The 6,495-nt window shown below is 35.7% G+C and overlaps 1 long non-coding RNA gene across 6 annotated transcripts; it reads right to left on the reverse strand.

Moving 5' to 3' along the window:
- Positions 1-273: 273 nt before the first annotated feature.
- LOC116129192 lies at positions 274-6,495 on the reverse strand. 6 transcript variants are annotated; one of them, XR_004127867.1, is made up of 9 exons: positions 6,367-6,495; positions 3,131-3,507; positions 2,643-2,768; positions 2,467-2,545; positions 2,251-2,408; positions 1,999-2,140; positions 1,347-1,643; positions 1,181-1,261; positions 274-788 (listed from the first exon to the last, which is right to left on the reverse strand). It is a non-coding gene; the product is annotated as an uncharacterized LOC116129192 (long non-coding RNA). The 6 variants fall into 6 exon arrangements; XR_004127866.1 differs by lacking the exon at positions 6,367-6,495 and adding an exon at positions 3,619-4,994; XR_004127864.1 differs by lacking the exon at positions 6,367-6,495 and having other exon boundaries at positions 2,643-2,727; positions 3,131-4,994.

The following is a 6,495-nucleotide window of genomic DNA, read 5'->3' on the forward strand; positions in this document are numbered from 1 at the left end:
GAAGTGTTGTTTTTAAGAATTCAACCTAATACTAAAAAGAACTTTGCTTTTTTACTCTCTTTTTGACTCTTTTACCCTCTATTCAATATGTATTTAAAATACAGATGAAATGAAAATGAAATTGATTCTTTATTTATAATCTTCCTATAAACAAGAAGCACAAATGTGCTGTGCCTGTATTGATTATTTCCATTTATCACTAATCACATCTTTAAACACATCAAACTAAATTAAGAACTGTGTTGGTTAGATCTATTCCTAATTACCAAAAAAAAAAAAAAAAAATTCTCCATCTTCATGTATAACAAACAAAATCCTTGGTATTTCTCGGTATTTTGATCAAACGATGTTACCGCGTTCGAGCTTTTATCACTGAAATCAGAGCTCATATGACACTCAGCTATTATTCTACTACTGGAAATTCTGGTGTCATACTACTCTTAATCGCCTTTAAAGGAGATTATTCTTGAATGCAAGAATCATTTTTGGTGACAACAGCAAAACGAATGCTAAGATAGAACCGAAGAACATTTTGATATCATTTCTCATTAAGTCATTGTCGTCTTCATCGGAGATCTTCCTTGAGGAAGATATGGCGGTTGCTGCAGGTAAACCTTCTAGTACTACATCTGCCAGATCCGTGATGAAGGAAGAAGTGCAATTCAGGGCAGGTACACGTCCCCAGTTTTAACTCTGTCAACCTCTTCAAGCGTTTCTATGTGTTTCACTTACAAAGCATTCTCAAGATAACTGACCGATACCCCATGGGCACCGGAGAATATCATTACCTGTAGTTCCACATACAGAAATCAAAGACAAGTTGTAGAGAGCTTCAAAGAAAATAATATAATAAATGATATATTTGAAGATATAAACCATACTTTTTATTTTATTTTATTTTGACGTGAAGATTCTGTTAGATTACATTTTCTGCTCCTTTATGAATCTTTTCTCATGTAAAAGATGACTCTCCAAAGTTTTCACAATGGAAAAGGAGAATTGTGTTTGATACATTACAGATTTTAATAACCTATATATTTGTACCATATAATATATAACATTATTTAATATGTTACCAACAAATTAACATCCCGATTCTATCAAAATAATGACACAAAATTTAAAAAGAATGTTTTAGTTAAATCTGGGTGAGAATGAACTATTAAAGCATGATTCATACCCTTAAACCTCTCCATGAACTCTTGCCATCTTGCCTGGAAAACTTATCAGATTTTTAGAGATGAGTTAATCGCGCTTCAATCTGCAAAATTAATCAGATTAATCAATGTACTATAAGTATTTATAGTACCGTAAAAAATGCTTAAAAATGTGCTTCTGTTACATACCTGTTCTTGGGGTTTTGAACATTCCATGCTCTTTTATCCTCCAAATGTTCCATTACAAAATTCTTATATGAATCAATTAGAAAAATATTTTACATCCAAAGATTGTTCAAATAGTTGAAATATTTACAACACACTCAAACTCTTTATTTACTTGGTGATACATGTACAGTTGTATTGAATTTTAGAATCGGCCACTCGGAAACTAGAAGTAAAAATCAAGTCTCAGCTGATGCATTTTCAGGTTATCCTCCAGGTCCAGGTCACTCAGCGTTTCTAGCTTCTTAAACTTTTTAATTTCTGGGGGAAAAAATAAAGAATCCAGCTTAATATTTTCCATCATCAAACTTATAACTGTCAAGCAGTTACACCTAATCATCCATTTCTATTTCCAACAATATTCATGGATTTTATTAGAACTGCAAATTACAATGAATTGTACGATATAAGAGCCTGAATTTTTATTTTTATTTCATTTTTTTATTTATTATTAATTTAATTATTTTATAAATTATGTTACATATGTACAGTGAGAAGCTAAAATTTAAGATGACAAGTAAAGCATATTTGAAAATAGTTTTCAAATGTTCTAATAGCATTTTGACAAGAAATTAAACAAGTCCTAGAATTTATATACAAAATAATTAAGATTTACCTGACAAATAGCTGCTGGTTTATTTGAAGAATTGCTGCACTGTATGAACTTGGTGAATAAAACAGAGGAAAGCCAAGGAATGATCTTGTGCTTCTGCTTCCTACCATTCCAAAAAACCTCATATTATGATCACCAACTATATCTGCTTCCAATATGGAGGTACTCAGTGAAAATAAAAGGGGAAAATTATGAATAATAATATTTTAAATAATTGAAACAATTAAATGTATTGAGAGCTAATTAGGAAATAACCTTAGACATTGTAAGTATTTGTTCTGGGATAGCCGGATAGGAGATATGCATAAGCTGCCTGCATACATCAAGCATTCAGCTTCCTTCTGAGTGTAATAAAATCGATCCAATCTGGGGTCGATTCCATTCATCATTTTCTTTTCTAGTAATGGTCGCCCCTGCACCATCCATATTCAAATAAATTAAATAGGCCTTAGTCTGAGGGGATTTTGGTACCTAATTTCGCCTATAACTGTGTCGAGCTCCTATGCTAACTGACTGTCGGTCTGCCACCTTGCAGACTGAAATTCCCCACCTGTTTATGATATTGATGAGACATAAATAATAAATTTGCAATGAGAATCTTAAATAATCCAATATTACACCAAAAAGTATAAAGTTGATATATATACCTTTTAAGAAAATCCCATTTCCTCTTCAGCTTGTCTGCTTTTTCTGAACACTGCATTTGATCTCTTTGTTCTACCATTCCATGCTCTGTTTTACCAGAATCTTTCTTTACAATTTCTTACATGAATCTAAACAAAATATATATATTGTGATTATGGTAAAGATCCTAATAAAATGATCATAGAATCAAACAACTGAAGAAAGAAAAAGTACTTTACATCCAAATATTGTTCAAATTGTATAACTATTTACAACAATTGAACTCTTTATTTATCTACAATTGAATTGAGTTGTTAAACTAAGTTTCTATTTGTTAAAGAAAACAAATTTTCTGATCAATGCTCTGTTTTCCCCTGAAATTTTCCCAATTTTGCATCAATCATCCACTGATAAAAGTAAAAATAATATTTTGCACTTAAAGTTTCATTTTTTTTTCAAATAGTAAAAATATTTTCAATTGTTAACTATGAACAATTAATCAATTCACTACCTCCTTTATGTTTGGTAGTCCATAGATGTGTTCATTATTCTTGTTATCGCTCTCATTTTCTGCTGTAGATGGCTCTAATTTCCAATGATAGCACCCAGTTTTGGAGATCACAGCAATGAGAGTATTGAGAGAGATTCAACACCAGAGTACTCAGAAAAACCCCAGATAAGGTGGATATGAAATGTATATTTCCGAATAATTGAAAAAATGGCAACTAAGTAGGAGGAAGAGAAAAGCAATCTTTCTATATGAAGAAGAAACCGTTGCCTCATCAGCTACAAGCATGAAGATAACTAGGGAAGAAACAAGTGCAGTTATCCCAAAAGACATTGGCGACTCAGAGTCCGTGTGTTCAGGAGGCTGAATATATTGGATCCCTGCAGAATGCTTTCAAATAAGTAATTTTGTAGTCGTTTGGAGAACTTGAAACAATGACACATCTTTCTTCACAAGGTAATGAGTTATCGACTTGTAACGTGAAATTAAACCTGTTCATTCCAGCAATCTAAATTCTTCAGCCTGGAATGAATCTGCATACTGGAAAATTGTACCATACCAAGTGGTATCGATCAATATCAAGATGACTATGCATATCAAGAGATGACTATGCATATCAATCGACTTGGCGCACCATGCATATTAGGAGATGACTATGCATATTGATCGATGTGGTGCTGATGAGACCCACTCCTAATGTTGGTCTATTGTAAGAGACTTAAAGGTATGAAGTAAGGGATTTTGGTGCAGTAGCCAAGAAGGTTCTTTGTGTGTGAGGTGTTAAGGATGGTTTAGGGAGGGATAGATGACATTAAAGGAGTGGATGATTGAAGAATTTTGTTATGAGGAATAGAATAAAAGGGGAGACAGTGGGATATGGAGGATTCAAAAATAAAAATGTGGAGAGTGGGAGGTTGCTGGCCCTCAAAGTCTAGAACCATGTGGGAGGAGTTGGCCCTCAAAAACCAACATTATTTTTTATTTCTTGTTTTGGTTTATGGTTTATTTGATTTCCTGTTTTGGCTAGTTTTGTTAAGTTCCTTGTTGCTATGTATTTTGTGTTGCTGGAATATCAATATATGAGCTAGTGTTTTTGGATTTTGGCTACTGATTCTTGTTGCTTTCTGGGTTTAATTCGATTGCTTGTTTGTTATCTCTGTTGTGGTTGGTTGGCTTGGGAGTGATACACATCAATTGGTATCAGAGCAGGTTATCTGGGTAATGGTTGGGATGAGAATGGAGTCAAGATTGGAAAACATGGAAAAAGAGGTGACGAAATTAGGAGTTGACATGGAAACCGTTCGTGGGTGTATGGTTGAAATACAAACGTGGATGAGAAGAAAGGATGAAGAAGACATGGGAACGAGAGAAAGAGAAAGTTCACCCGAAAACGCCAAGGTCATCGGAAAATGGTCAAGGTCAAAATATGGGTCATCGGACTGAAGGAGAGACTTCAACAGTGGCAGACAGATTCGAAACGAGCTGGGTGGCCAGAAACTCGAGTTACCCATCTTCTCGATGAAGATCCTTATGGGTGGATATTTAGAGCAAAAAGGTTTTTTGCTATTAACAAATTTCATCACCAAGAGAAGCTCACGACAGCAGTGTGCATGACGACAATGCCGTCAATTGGTATCAGTGGATGGAGGCCAGAGCTCCGATAACATCTTGGTCAGCCTTCAAGTTGGCACTCCTTCATCATTTCATGTGGTCACAGAAAGGAAGCCTGTATGAAGCTCTCATGGGAATCAAGCAGCTGGGCACAGTGGAAGATTACCAGCGAAAATTTGAAGCTATCTTAGCACCGTTGACGAAAGAGAAGGAGGAGATCATGGTACTGCGTTTTTAATGGTTTAAGAGCAGAAATTAGGGTTGAAATCGGTTGACCCACTTCACACTAATACATGTTGTGGAATTAGCCCAAAGGATAAAGGAAAGGAATTGGCCCTTCGAGAAATTGAAAATTGGGCTGGGTCAACATGGAATAGTAAATAAATTGAGTGTGGGCTTGAGCAATTTGAATGGACCTGGAAGTGGACTCGGGTCAGCTATGTATGGGTCAGGGCAGGTAATTGGTCATGGGAAATTGGATATAGGGCACAACAACACAGTCGCTCATTCGACAACCCCGGAATATCCCTTTGTCAATCAACAGCGACACTCTATCAACCCCTCGCCAGAGCGCCAACCAGAGGAGGAGAGGCAATCGAGCTCGGCGCCTGCTACTCGCACTGAAGCAAAGCACAACAGGCAAAAATCAGCAAATTTTAACCCTCTTTATTGGCAGATTTACCTTTCATGACATGACTAAGAGCGAAATTCAATGAAGAAAGAACGAGGCATGTGTTTCAGATGTGATGCTAGATTTGTTCCAGGGCATAGATGGGGGCAAACATTCCAAGTGATATTGGTTGATAGAAATTAAGGAAGAGGAGGGCGATAAAAGAGTGGAGGAGCGAGGTGATGTTGGGTAAACAATTGTCATCTTGACTTTTTTCCCACCTTGAAGACAAGGTGGTACTGCTCGGGGGGTATTGATGAGACCCACTCCTAATGCTGGTATATTGTAAGAGACTTAAGGGTGTGAAGTAAGGGATTTTGGTGCAGTAGCTAGGAAGGTTCTTTGTGTGTGAGGTGTAAAAACGGTTTAGGAGGGACAGATGCCATTAAAGAGTGGATATTGAAGAATTTTTATGAGGAATAGAATAAAAGGGGAGACGGTGGAACATAGAGGATTCAAAAAAAAAAAAAAAAAAAAACAAGAAAAAGTGGAGAGTGAGAGGTTGCTAGCCCTCGAAGTCCACACTATGTGGGAGGAGTTGGCCCTCGAAGACCAACATTGTTTTTTTTTTAGTTTATGGTTTATTTGATTTCCTATTTTGGTTAGTTTTGTTAAGTTTCTTGTTGCTGTTTATTTATTTTGCTAGAATATCAATATAAGCTAGTTCTGGATTTTGGCTACTGTTCTTGTTGCTTACTGGGTTTAATTCGTTGTTTGCTTGCTATCTCTGTTGTTGTTGGTTGCTTGGAGTGGTACCCCAGGTGCACATATACGTATATGCATATAATGCATGTATGCTTCTATATGTATGATACAAAAGGGACCAAATCATGCACAATGAGAAAGAGATTCTACTAAAACTAAAACTAAGAGTAACTATATATCAAAGTTTCCAATGTACACAGGCAAACAAAGTTTGTATTCTTTTACTTCTCGTTTTAACTATCATGTTCTTTACCATTTTCAGTGTGTTTCTGTGGTTTTTTCTTAAAGAAGCTGGCCAACCTTAACATATTTTTTCACTAAGACCAATGTTTCCGTGTGAGATCATGAGGGTCAAAGAAATAAGAGCTAAGGCTCTTGGAAT

Source organism: Pistacia vera, unplaced genomic scaffold, assembly GCF_008641045.1.
Source record: "Pistacia vera cultivar Batoury unplaced genomic scaffold, PisVer_v2 Contig209, whole genome shotgun sequence".
NCBI classification, from domain to species: domain Eukaryota; kingdom Viridiplantae; phylum Streptophyta; class Magnoliopsida; order Sapindales; family Anacardiaceae; genus Pistacia; species Pistacia vera.